A 12,742-nucleotide genomic window follows, 5' to 3' on the forward strand; every position below is an offset into this window, starting at 1 on the left:
TTCTAACCAAGCAGAAGCCACACTTTAGTCTATTGAAAGCCAAGATCAGCGGAGCCAACAATTGGAATCAGGTGTGGCTCCTGCTAGATTGGAACCAAAAGCTGAAGATTGGACAACGCTGCTTAAGACCAATCAGCATATAGACATATTTGCTTATTAAATATAAAACATTGACTATATAGATGGCTGATCGCGGAAAATGGACACCTCTCATCACAGTTTGCATGCTAGCTTGTCGCTAACAAGAGACAGACACGGAGAGACCGCATGTTCTCACCTTTTCGCCCCTGTTCACGGGTCAAACGTGCCCTGTTGCATAATGACGTGTTTACAAACAGCAAAGAGAGCACTAAGAACTCAAGTGGGAAGCAGAAAGAGTCGTAGGAGGCCTGCAGAGAAGCCTATGGCACATTCTGTTGACCAACTCATTCTCAGGTAGGTGATTCCTTCCTTTTGTGCCAACTACCATAAAGTACCTGGAGAAGCTCCAAGCCGTGGACGGGCCAAGAATTGGAGCCGGGTCAACTGCTTGGACTGGAGCTATGCTCACCACTATACCACCAATGCCACGCTGCACCATTCAGCTCTGGTGAACAAAGTGTACGTATGTGCACCACCAAAGTGCCACCGCACCGTGGTTTCTGTAGTGTAGTGGTTATCACGTTTGCCTCACACGCAAAAGGTCCCTGGTTCGAGACCGGGCAGAAACAAGCTAGAAATTCTGAACTTTGCTTTAATGACTGAGCGGTTGTCATCACTGTAGGATCAGGTCCTCTAGGAACAGCCAGAAAGCGAGACCTCCTTTACAGAGGAGATTTCCTTCTTTTGTAGCAAAGCAGTTAATATTTGCTTACCAAATGAAAGGGAGTCTCTGGTTTTCCCCAGAAAGTGGAAGCCTGGCTCTTTCGTTGCTCAACAAGACTCTGTGCGTGACTGGAAAATTTTCCGTAAAGTACTGCTCGCCGAGTTCACCTCGAGAGGTCTGCAAGAGGTCTGCGGCCGAAAAAGGCTGGGAGCGGTTTCCCTTCCATTGAGCTTTTGTAGCAAGGCAGATAACAGTTGCTTGCAAAATCACGGGCAGTCTCTGCTTTTCCACTGAATGTGGAAGCCTGGCTCTTTCCTTCATCAAGAAGACAAGAGTAATGATGCGCTTGACTCGAGGTTGCGACTTGTAATTCCCCACCCCCAAGCGGGAAAACGCAAAGCAAACGTACCCTCAACCTGAAATTGCCATTCCTCAACCGTGGGAAGTCTTCTCATCTCCGGGTTCCTTCCCTGTTCATCGAGTGACGTCGAGCCGGCATGACGGATTCAGAACTCACAAAGTGGCACTTACCTCGGTGGTTATTTGCTTTAGATCAGGGTTGTCCAGTCTTCTCCAGAATGGGCCAGTGTGGTTGCAGGTTGTCATTCTAACCAAGCAGAAGCCACACTTTAGTCTATTGAAAGCCAAGATCAGCGGAGCCAACAATTGGAATCAGGTGTGGCTCCTGCTAGATTGGAACCAAAAGCTGAAGATTGGACAACGCTGCTTAAGACCAATCAGCATATAGACATATTTGCTTATAAAATATAAAACATTGACTATATAGATGGCTGATCGCGGAAAATGTACACCTCTCATCACAGTTTGCATGCTAGCTTGTCGCTAACAAGAGACAGACACGGAGAGACCGCATGTTCTCACCTTTTCGCCCCTGTTCACGGGTCAAACGTGCCCTGTTGCATAATGACGTGTTTACAAACAGCAAAGAGAGCACTAAGAACTCAAGTGGGAAGCAGAAAGAGTCGTAGGAGGCCTGCAGAGAAGCCCATGGCACATTCTGTTGACCAACTCATTCTCAGGCAGGTGATTCCTTCCTTATCCGCCAACTACCATGAAATACCACGAGACGCTCCAAGTTACAATCGGTGCATTGGCCGGGAATCGAACCCAGGTCAACTGGGAGCGGTTTCCCTTCCATTGAGCTTTTGTAGCAAGGCAGATAACAGTTGCTTGCAAAATCACGGGCAGTCTCTGCTTTTCCACTGAATGTGGAAGCCTGGCTCTTTCCTTCATCAAGAAGACAAGAGTAATGATGCGCTTGACTCGAGGTTGCGACTTGTAATTCCCCACCTCCAAGCGGGAAAACGCAAAGCAAACGTACCCTCAACCTGAAATTGCCATTCCTCAACCGTGGGAAGTCTTCTCATCTCCCGGTTCCTTCCCTGTTCATCGAGTGACGTCGAGCCGGCATGACGGATTCAGAACTCACAAAGTGGCACTTACCTCGGTGGTTATTTGCTTTAGATCAGGGTTGTCCAGTCTTCTCCAGAATGGGCCAGTGTGGTTGCAGGTTGTCATTCTAACCAAGCAGAAGCCACACTTTAGTCTATTGAAAGCCAAGATCAGCGGAGCCAACAATTGGAATCAGGTGTGGCTCCTGCTAGATTGGAACCAAAAGCTGAAGATTGGACAACGCTGCTTAAGACCAATCAGCATATAGACATATTTGCTTATAAAATATAAAACATTGACTATATAGATGGCTGATCGCGGAAAATGTACACCTCTCATCACAGTTTGCATGCTAGCTTGTCGCTAACAAGAGACAGACACGGAGAGACCGCATGTTCTCACCTTTTCGCCCCTGTTCACGGGTCAAACGTGCCCTGTTGCATAATGACGTGTTTACAAACAGCAAAGAGAGCACTAAGAACTCAAGTGGGAAGCAGAAAGAGTCGTAGGAGGCCTGCAGAGAAGCCCATGGCACATTCTGTTGACCAACTCATTCTCAGGCAGGTGATTCCTTCCTTATCCGCCAACTACCATGAAATACCACGAGACGCTCCAAGTTACAATCGGTGCATTGGCCGGGAATCGAACCCAGGTCAACTGGGAGCGGTTTCCCTTCCATTGAGCTTTTGTAGCAAGGCAGATAACAGTTGCTTGCAAAATCACGGGCAGTCTCTGCTTTTCCACTGAATGTGGAAGCCTGGCTCTTTCCTTCATCAAGAAGACAAGAGTAATGATGCGCTTGACTCGAGGTTGCGACTTGTAATTCCCCACCTCCAAGCGGGAAAACGCAAAGCAAACGTACCCTCAACCTGAAATTGCCATTCCTCAACCGTGGGAAGTCTTCTCATCTCCCGGTTCCTTCCCTGTTCATCGAGTGACGTCGAGCCGGCATGACGGATTCAGAACTCACAAAGTGGCACTTACCTCGGTGGTTATTTGCTTTAGATCAGGGTTGTCCAGTCTTCTCCAGAATGGGCCAGTGTGGTTGCAGGTTGTCATTCTAACCAAGCAGAAGCCACACTTTAGTCTATTGAAAGCCAAGATCAGCGGAGCCAACAATTGGAATCAGGTGTGGCTCCTGCTAGATTGGAACCAAAAGCTGAAGATTGGACAACGCTGCTTAAGACCAATCAGCATATAGACATATTTGCTTATAAAATATAAAACATTGACTATATAGATGGCTGATCGCGGAAAATGTACACCTCTCATCACAGTTTGCATGCTAGCTTGTCGCTAACAAGAGACAGACACGGAGAGACCGCATGTTCTCACCTTTTCGCCCCTGTTCACGGGTCAAACGTGCCCTGTTGCATAATGACGTGTTTACAAACAGCAAAGAGAGCACTAAGAACTCAAGTGGGAAGCAGAAAGAGTCGTAGGAGGCCTGCAGAGAAGCCCATGGCACATTCTGTTGACCAACTCATTCTCAGGCAGGTGATTCCTTCCTTATCCGCCAACTACCATGAAATACCACGAGACGCTCCAAGTTACAATCGGTGCATTGGCCGGGAATCGAACCCAGGTCAACTGGGAGCGGTTTCCCTTCCATTGAGCTTTTGTAGCAAGGCAGATAACAGTTGCTTGCAAAATCACGGGCAGTCTCTGCTTTTCCACTGAATGTGGAAGCCTGGCTCTTTCCTTCATCAAGAAGACAAGAGTAATGATGCGCTTGACTCGAGGTTGCGACTTGTAATTCCCCACCTCCAAGCGGGAAAACGCAAAGCAAACGTACCCTCAACCTGAAATTGCCATTCCTCAACCGTGGGAAGTCTTCTCATCTCCGGTTCCTTCCCTGTTCATCGAGTGACGTCGAGCCGGCATGACGGATTCAGAACTCACAAAGTGGCACTTACCTCGGTGGTTATTTGCTTTAGATCAGGGTTGTCCAGTCTTCTCCAGAATGGGCCAGTGTGGTTGCAGGTTGTCATTCTAACCAAGCAGAAGCCACACTTTAGTCTATTGAAAGCCAAGATCAGCGGAGCCAACAATTGGAATCAGGTGTGGCTCCTGCTAGATTGGAACCAAAAGCTGAAGATTGGACAACGCTGCTTAAGACCAATCAGCATATAGACATATTTGCTTATAAATATAAAACATTGACTATATAGATGGCTGATCGCGGAAAATGTACACCTCTCATCACAGTTTGCATGCTAGCTTGTCGCTAACAAGAGACAGACACGGAGAGACCGCATGTTCTCACCTTTTCGCCCCTGTTCACGGGTCAAACGTGCCCTGTTGCATAATGACGTGTTTACAAACAGCAAAGAGAGCACTAAGAACTCAAGTGGGAAGCAGAAAGAGTCGTAGGAGGCCTGCAGAGAAGCCCATGGCACATTCTGTTGACCAACTCATTCTCAGGCAGGTGATTCCTTCCTTATCCGCCAACTACCATGAAATACCACGAGACGCTCCAAGTTACAATCGGTGCATTGGCCGGGAATCGAACCCAGGTCAACTGGGAGCGGTTTCCCTTCCATTGAGCTTTTGTAGCAAGGCAGATAACAGTTGCTTGCAAAATCACGGGCAGTCTCTGCTTTTCCACTGAATGTGGAAGCCTGGCTCTTTCCTTCATCAAGAAGACAAGAGTAATGATGCGCTTGACTCGAGGTTGCGACTTGTAATTCCCCACCTCCAAGCGGGAAAACGCAAAGCAAACGTACCCTCAACCTGAAATTGCCATTCCTCAACCGTGGGAAGTCTTCTCATCTCCGGGTTCCTTCCCTGTTCATCGAGTGACGTCGAGCCGGCATGACGGATTCAGAACTCACAAAGTGGCACTTACCTCGGTGGTTATTTGCTTTAGATCAGGGTTGTCCAGTCTTCTCCAGAATGGGCCAGTGTGGTTGCAGGTTGTCATTCTAACCAAGCAGAAGCCACACTTTAGTCTATTGAAAGCCAAGATCAGCGGAGCCAACAATTGGAATCAGGTGTGGCTCCTGCTAGATTGGAACCAAAAGCTGAAGATTGGACAACGCTGCTTAAGACCAATCAGCATATAGACATATTTGCTTATAAAATATAAAACATTGACTATATAGATGGCTGATCGCGGAAAATGTACACCTCTCATCACAGTTTGCATGCTAGCTTGTCGCTAACAAGAGACAGACACGGAGAGACCGCATGTTCTCACCTTTTCGCCCCTGTTCACGGGTCAAACGTGCCCTGTTGCATAATGACGTGTTTACAAACAGCAAAGAGAGCACTAAGAACTCAAGTGGGAAGCAGAAAGAGTCGTAGGAGGCCTGCAGAGAAGCCCATGGCACATTCTGTTGACCAACTCATTCTCAGGCAGGTGATTCCTTCCTTATCCGCCAACTACCATGAAATACCACGAGACGCTCCAAGTTACAATCGGTGCATTGGCCGGGAATCGAACCCAGGTCAACTGGGAGCGGTTTCCCTTCCATTGAGCTTTTGTAGCAAGGCAGATAACAGTTGCTTGCAAAATCACGGGCAGTCTCTGCTTTTCCACTGAATGTGGAAGCCTGGCTCTTTCCTTCATCAAGAAGACAAGAGTAATGATGCGCTTGACTCGAGGTTGCGACTTGTAATTCCCCACCTCCAAGCGGGAAAACGCAAAGCAAACGTACCCTCAACCTGAAATTGCCATTCCTCAACCGTGGGAAGTCTTCTCATCTCCCGGTTCCTTCCCTGTTCATCGAGTGACGTCGAGCCGGCATGACGGATTCAGAACTCACAAAGTGGCACTTACCTCGGTGGTTATTTGCTTTAGATCAGGGTTGTCCAGTCTTCTCCAGAATGGGCCAGTGTGGTTGCAGGTTGTCATTCTAACCAAGCAGAAGCCACACTTTAGTCTATTGAAAGCCAAGATCAGCGGAGCCAACAATTGGAATCAGGTGTGGCTCCTGCTAGATTGGAACCAAAAGCTGAAGATTGGACAACGCTGCTTAAGACCAATCAGCATATAGACATATTTGCTTATAAAATATAAAACATTGACTATATAGATGGCTGATCGCGGAAAATGTACACCTCTCATCACAGTTTGCATGCTAGCTTGTCGCTAACAAGAGACAGACACGGAGAGACCGCATGTTCTCACCTTTTCGCCCCTGTTCACGGGTCAAACGTGCCCTGTTGCATAATGACGTGTTTACAAACAGCAAAGAGAGCACTAAGAACTCAAGTGGGAAGCAGAAAGAGTCGTAGGAGGCCTGCAGAGAAGCCCATGGCACATTCTGTTGACCAACTCATTCTCAGGCAGGTGATTCCTTCCTTATCCGCCAACTACCATGAAATACCACGAGACGCTCCAAGTTACAATCGGTGCATTGGCCGGGAATCGAACCCAGGTCAACTGGGAGCGGTTTCCCTTCCATTGAGCTTTTGTAGCAAGGCAGATAACAGTTGCTTGCAAAATCACGGGCAGTCTCTGCTTTTCCACTGAATGTGGAAGCCTGGCTCTTTCCTTCATCAAGAAGACAAGAGTAATGATGCGCTTGACTCGAGGTTGCGACTTGTAATTCCCCACCTCCAAGCGGGAAAACGCAAAGCAAACGTACCCTCAACCTGAAATTGCCATTCCTCAACCGTGGGAAGTCTTCTCATCTCCCGGTTCCTTCCCTGTTCATCGAGTGACGTCGAGCCGGCATGACGGATTCAGAACTCACAAAGTGGCACTTACCTCGGTGGTTATTTGCTTTAGATCAGGGTTGTCCAGTCTTCTCCAGAATGGGCCAGTGTGGTTGCAGGTTGTCATTCTAACCAAGCAGAAGCCACACTTTAGTCTATTGAAAGCCAAGATCAGCGGAGCCAACAATTGGAATCAGGTGTGGCTCCTGCTAGATTGGAACCAAAAGCTGAAGATTGGACAACGCTGCTTAAGACCAATCAGCATATAGACATATTTGCTTATTAAATATAAAACATTGACTATATAGATGGCTGATCGCGGAAAATGGACACCTCTCATCACAGTTTGCATGCTAGCTTGTCGCTAACAAGAGACAGACACGGAGAGACCGCATGTTCTCACCTTTTCGCCCCTGTTCACGGGTCAAACGTGCCCTGTTGCATAATGACGTGTTTACAAACAGCAAAGAGAGCACTAAGAACTCAAGTGGGAAGCAGAAAGAGTCGTAGGAGGCCTGCAGAGAAGCCTATGGCACATTCTGTTGACCAACTCATTCTCAGGTAGGTGATTCCTTCCTTTTGTGCCAACTACCATAAAGTACCTGGAGAAGCTCCAAGCCGTGGACGGGCCAAGAATTGGAGCCGGGTCAACTGCTTGGACTGGAGCTATGCTCACCACTATACCACCAATGCCACGCTGCACCATTCAGCTCTGGTGAACAAAGTGTACGTATGTGCACCACCAAAGTGCCACCGCACCGTGGTTTCTGTAGTGTAGTGGTTATCACGTTTGCCTCACACGCAAAAGGTCCCTGGTTCGAGACCGGGCAGAAACAAGCTAGAAATTCTGAACTTTGCTTTAATGACTGAGCGGTTGTCATCACTGTAGGATCAGGTCCTCTAGGAACAGCCAGAAAGCGAGACCTCCTTTACAGAGGAGATTTCCTTCTTTTGTAGCAAAGCAGTTAATATTTGCTTACCAAATGAAAGGGAGTCTCTGGTTTTCCCCAGAAAGTGGAAGCCTGGCTCTTTCGTTGCTCAACAAGACTCTGTGCGTGACTGGAAAATTTTCCGTAAAGTACTGCTCGCCGAGTTCACCTCGAGAGGTCTGCAAGAGGTCTGCGGCCGAAAAAGGCTGGGAGCGGTTTCCCTTCCATTGAGCTTTTGTAGCAAGGCAGATAACAGTTGCTTGCAAAATCACGGGCAGTCTCTGCTTTTCCACTGAATGTGGAAGCCTGGCTCTTTCCTTCATCAAGAAGACAAGAGTAATGATGCGCTTGACTCGAGGTTGCGACTTGTAATTCCCCACCCCAAGCGGGAAAACGCAAAGCAAACGTACCCTCAACCTGAAATTGCCATTCCTCAACCGTGGGAAGTCTTCTCATCTCCGGGTTCCTTCCCTGTTCATCGAGTGACGTCGAGCCGGCATGACGGATTCAGAACTCACAAAGTGGCACTTACCTCGGTGGTTATTTGCTTTAGATCAGGGTTGTCCAGTCTTCTCCAGAATGGGCCAGTGTGGTTGCAGGTTGTCATTCTAACCAAGCAGAAGCCACACTTTAGTCTATTGAAAGCCAAGATCAGCGGAGCCAACAATTGGAATCAGGTGTGGCTCCTGCTAGATTGGAACCAAAAGCTGAAGATTGGACAACGCTGCTTAAGACCAATCAGCATATAGACATATTTGCTTATAAAATATAAAACATTGACTATATAGATGGCTGATCGCGGAAAATGTACACCTCTCATCACAGTTTGCATGCTAGCTTGTCGCTAACAAGAGACAGACACGGAGAGACCGCATGTTCTCACCTTTTCGCCCCTGTTCACGGGTCAAACGTGCCCTGTTGCATAATGACGTGTTTACAAACAGCAAAGAGAGCACTAAGAACTCAAGTGGGAAGCAGAAAGAGTCGTAGGAGGCCTGCAGAGAAGCCCATGGCACATTCTGTTGACCAACTCATTCTCAGGCAGGTGATTCCTTCCTTATCCGCCAACTACCATGAAATACCACGAGACGCTCCAAGTTACAATCGGTGCATTGGCCGGGAATCGAACCCAGGTCAACTGGGAGCGGTTTCCCTTCCATTGAGCTTTTGTAGCAAGGCAGATAACAGTTGCTTGCAAAATCACGGGCAGTCTCTGCTTTTCCACTGAATGTGGAAGCCTGGCTCTTTCCTTCATCAAGAAGACAAGAGTAATGATGCGCTTGACTCGAGGTTGCGACTTGTAATTCCCCACCTCCAAGCGGGAAAACGCAAAGCAAACGTACCCTCAACCTGAAATTGCCATTCCTCAACCGTGGGAAGTCTTCTCATCTCCCGGTTCCTTCCCTGTTCATCGAGTGACGTCGAGCCGGCATGACGGATTCAGAACTCACAAAGTGGCACTTACCTCGGTGGTTATTTGCTTTAGATCAGGGTTGTCCAGTCTTCTCCAGAATGGGCCAGTGTGGTTGCAGGTTGTCATTCTAACCAAGCAGAAGCCACACTTTAGTCTATTGAAAGCCAAGATCAGCGGAGCCAACAATTGGAATCAGGTGTGGCTCCTGCTAGATTGGAACCAAAAGCTGAAGATTGGACAACGCTGCTTAAGACCAATCAGCATATAGACATATTTGCTTATAAAATATAAAACATTGACTATATAGATGGCTGATCGCGGAAAATGTACACCTCTCATCACAGTTTGCATGCTAGCTTGTCGCTAACAAGAGACAGACACGGAGAGACCGCATGTTCTCACCTTTTCGCCCCTGTTCACGGGTCAAACGTGCCCTGTTGCATAATGACGTGTTTACAAACAGCAAAGAGAGCACTAAGAACTCAAGTGGGAAGCAGAAAGAGTCGTAGGAGGCCTGCAGAGAAGCCCATGGCACATTCTGTTGACCAACTCATTCTCAGGCAGGTGATTCCTTCCTTATCCGCCAACTACCATGAAATACCACGAGACGCTCCAAGTTACAATCGGTGCATTGGCCGGGAATCGAACCCAGGTCAACTGGGAGCGGTTTCCCTTCCATTGAGCTTTTGTAGCAAGGCAGATAACAGTTGCTTGCAAAATCACGGGCAGTCTCTGCTTTTCCACTGAATGTGGAAGCCTGGCTCTTTCCTTCATCAAGAAGACAAGAGTAATGATGCGCTTGACTCGAGGTTGCGACTTGTAATTCCCCACCTCCAAGCGGGAAAACGCAAAGCAAACGTACCCTCAACCTGAAATTGCCATTCCTCAACCGTGGGAAGTCTTCTCATCTCCCGGTTCCTTCCCTGTTCATCGAGTGACGTCGAGCCGGCATGACGGATTCAGAACTCACAAAGTGGCACTTACCTCGGTGGTTATTTGCTTTAGATCAGGGTTGTCCAGTCTTCTCCAGAATGGGCCAGTGTGGTTGCAGGTTGTCATTCTAACCAAGCAGAAGCCACACTTTAGTCTATTGAAAGCCAAGATCAGCGGAGCCAACAATTGGAATCAGGTGTGGCTCCTGCTAGATTGGAACCAAAAGCTGAAGATTGGACAACGCTGCTTAAGACCAATCAGCATATAGACATATTTGCTTATTAAATATAAAACATTGACTATATAGATGGCTGATCGCGGAAAATGTACACCTCTCATCACAGTTTGCATGCTAGCTTGTCGCTAACAAGAGACAGACACGGAGAGACCGCATGTTCTCACCTTTTCGCCCCTGTTCACGGGTCAAACGTGCCCTGTTGCATAATGACGTGTTTACAAACAGCAAAGAGAGCACTAAGAACTCAAGTGGGAAGCAGAAAGAGTCGTAGGAGGCCTGCAGAGAAGCCCATGGCACATTCTGTTGACCAACTCATTCTCAGGCAGGTGATTCCTTCCTTATCCGCCAACTACCATGAAATACCACGAGACGCTCCAAGTTACAATCGGTGCATTGGCCGGGAATCGAACCCAGGTCAACTGGGAGCGGTTTCCCTTCCATTGAGCTTTTGTAGCAAGGCAGATAACAGTTGCTTGCAAAATCACGGGCAGTCTCTGCTTTTCCACTGAATGTGGAAGCCTGGCTCTTTCCTTCATCAAGAAGACAAGAGTAATGATGCGCTTGACTCGAGGTTGCGACTTGTAATTCCCCACCCCCAAGCGGGAAAACGCAAAGCAAACGTACCCTCAACCTGAAATTGCCATTCCTCAACCGTGGGAAGTCTTCTCATCTCCGGGTTCCTTCCCTGTTCATCGAGTGACGTCGAGCCGGCATGACGGATTCAGAACTCACAAAGTGGCACTTACCTCGGTGGTTATTTGCTTTAGATCAGGGTTGTCCAGTCTTCTCCAGAATGGGCCAGTGTGGTTGCAGGTTGTCATTCTAACCAAGCAGAAGCCACACTTTAGTCTATTGAAAGCCAAGATCAGCGGAGCCAACAATTGGAATCAGGTGTGGCTCCTGCTAGATTGGAACCAAAAGCTGAAGATTGGACAACGCTGCTTAAGACCAATCAGCATATAGACATATTTGCTTATAAAATATAAAACATTGACTATATAGATGGCTGATCGCGGAAAATGTACACCTCTCATCACAGTTTGCATGCTAGCTTGTCGCTAACAAGAGACAGACACGGAGAGACCGCATGTTCTCACCTTTTCGCCCCTGTTCACGGGTCAAACGTGCCCTGTTGCATAATGACGTGTTTACAAACAGCAAAGAGAGCACTAAGAACTCAAGTGGGAAGCAGAAAGAGTCGTAGGAGGCCTGCAGAGAAGCCCATGGCACATTCTGTTGACCAACTCATTCTCAGGCAGGTGATTCCTTCCTTATCCGCCAACTACCATGAAATACCACGAGACGCTCCAAGTTACAATCGGTGCATTGGCCGGGAATCGAACCCAGGTCAACTGGGAGCGGTTTCCCTTCCATTGAGCTTTTGTAGCAAGGCAGATAACAGTTGCTTGCAAAATCACGGGCAGTCTCTGCTTTTCCACTGAATGTGGAAGCCTGGCTCTTTCCTTCATCAAGAAGACAAGAGTAATGATGCGCTTGACTCGAGGTTGCGACTTGTAATTCCCCACCTCCAAGCGGGAAAACGCAAAGCAAACGTACCCTCAACCTGAAATTGCCATTCCTCAACCGTGGGAAGTCTTCTCATCTCCCGGTTCCTTCCCTGTTCATCGAGTGACGTCGAGCCGGCATGACGGATTCAGAACTCACAAAGTGGCACTTACCTCGGTGGTTATTTGCTTTAGATCAGGGTTGTCCAGTCTTCTCCAGAATGGGCCAGTGTGGTTGCAGGTTGTCATTCTAACCAAGCAGAAGCCACACTTTAGTCTATTGAAAGCCAAGATCAGCGGAGCCAACAATTGGAATCAGGTGTGGCTCCTGCTAGATTGGAACCAAAAGCTGAAGATTGGACAACGCTGCTTAAGACCAATCAGCATATAGACATATTTGCTTATTAAATATAAAACATTGACTATATAGATGGCTGATCGCGGAAAATGGACACCTCTCATCACAGTTTGCATGCTAGCTTGTCGCTAACAAGAGACAGACACGGAGAGACCGCATGTTCTCACCTTTTCGCCCCTGTTCACGGGTCAAACGTGCCCTGTTGCATAATGACGTGTTTACAAACAGCAAAGAGAGCACTAAGAACTCAAGTGGGAAGCAGAAAGAGTCGTAGGAGGCCTGCAGAGAAGCCTATGGCACATTCTGTTGACCAACTCATTCTCAGGTAGGTGATTCCTTCCTTTTGTGCCAACTACCATAAAGTACCTGGAGAAGCTCCAAGCCGTGGACGGGCCAAGAATTGAAGCCGGGTCAACTGCTTGGACTGGAGCTATGCTCACCACTATACCACCAATGCCACGCTGCACCATTCAGCTCTGGTGAAC

The 12,742-nt window shown here is 48.0% G+C and overlaps 2 non-coding genes across 2 annotated transcripts; both read left to right on the forward strand.

Moving 5' to 3' along the window:
* The first annotated feature begins 637 nt into the window (after positions 1-637).
* Positions 638-710, forward strand: trnav-cac (transfer RNA valine (anticodon CAC)). The gene has a single exon. It is a non-coding gene; the product is annotated as a tRNA-Val (tRNA).
* Positions 711-7,643: 6,933 nt separating this feature from the next.
* On the forward strand, positions 7,644-7,716 carry trnav-cac (transfer RNA valine (anticodon CAC)). The gene has a single exon. It is a non-coding gene; the product is annotated as a tRNA-Val (tRNA).
* Positions 7,717-12,742: the final 5,026 nt, after the last annotated feature.

This window comes from Ictalurus punctatus, unplaced genomic scaffold (genome assembly GCF_001660625.3).
Source record: "Ictalurus punctatus breed USDA103 unplaced genomic scaffold, Coco_2.0 tig00064117, whole genome shotgun sequence".
Taxonomy (NCBI): domain Eukaryota; kingdom Metazoa; phylum Chordata; class Actinopteri; order Siluriformes; family Ictaluridae; genus Ictalurus; species Ictalurus punctatus.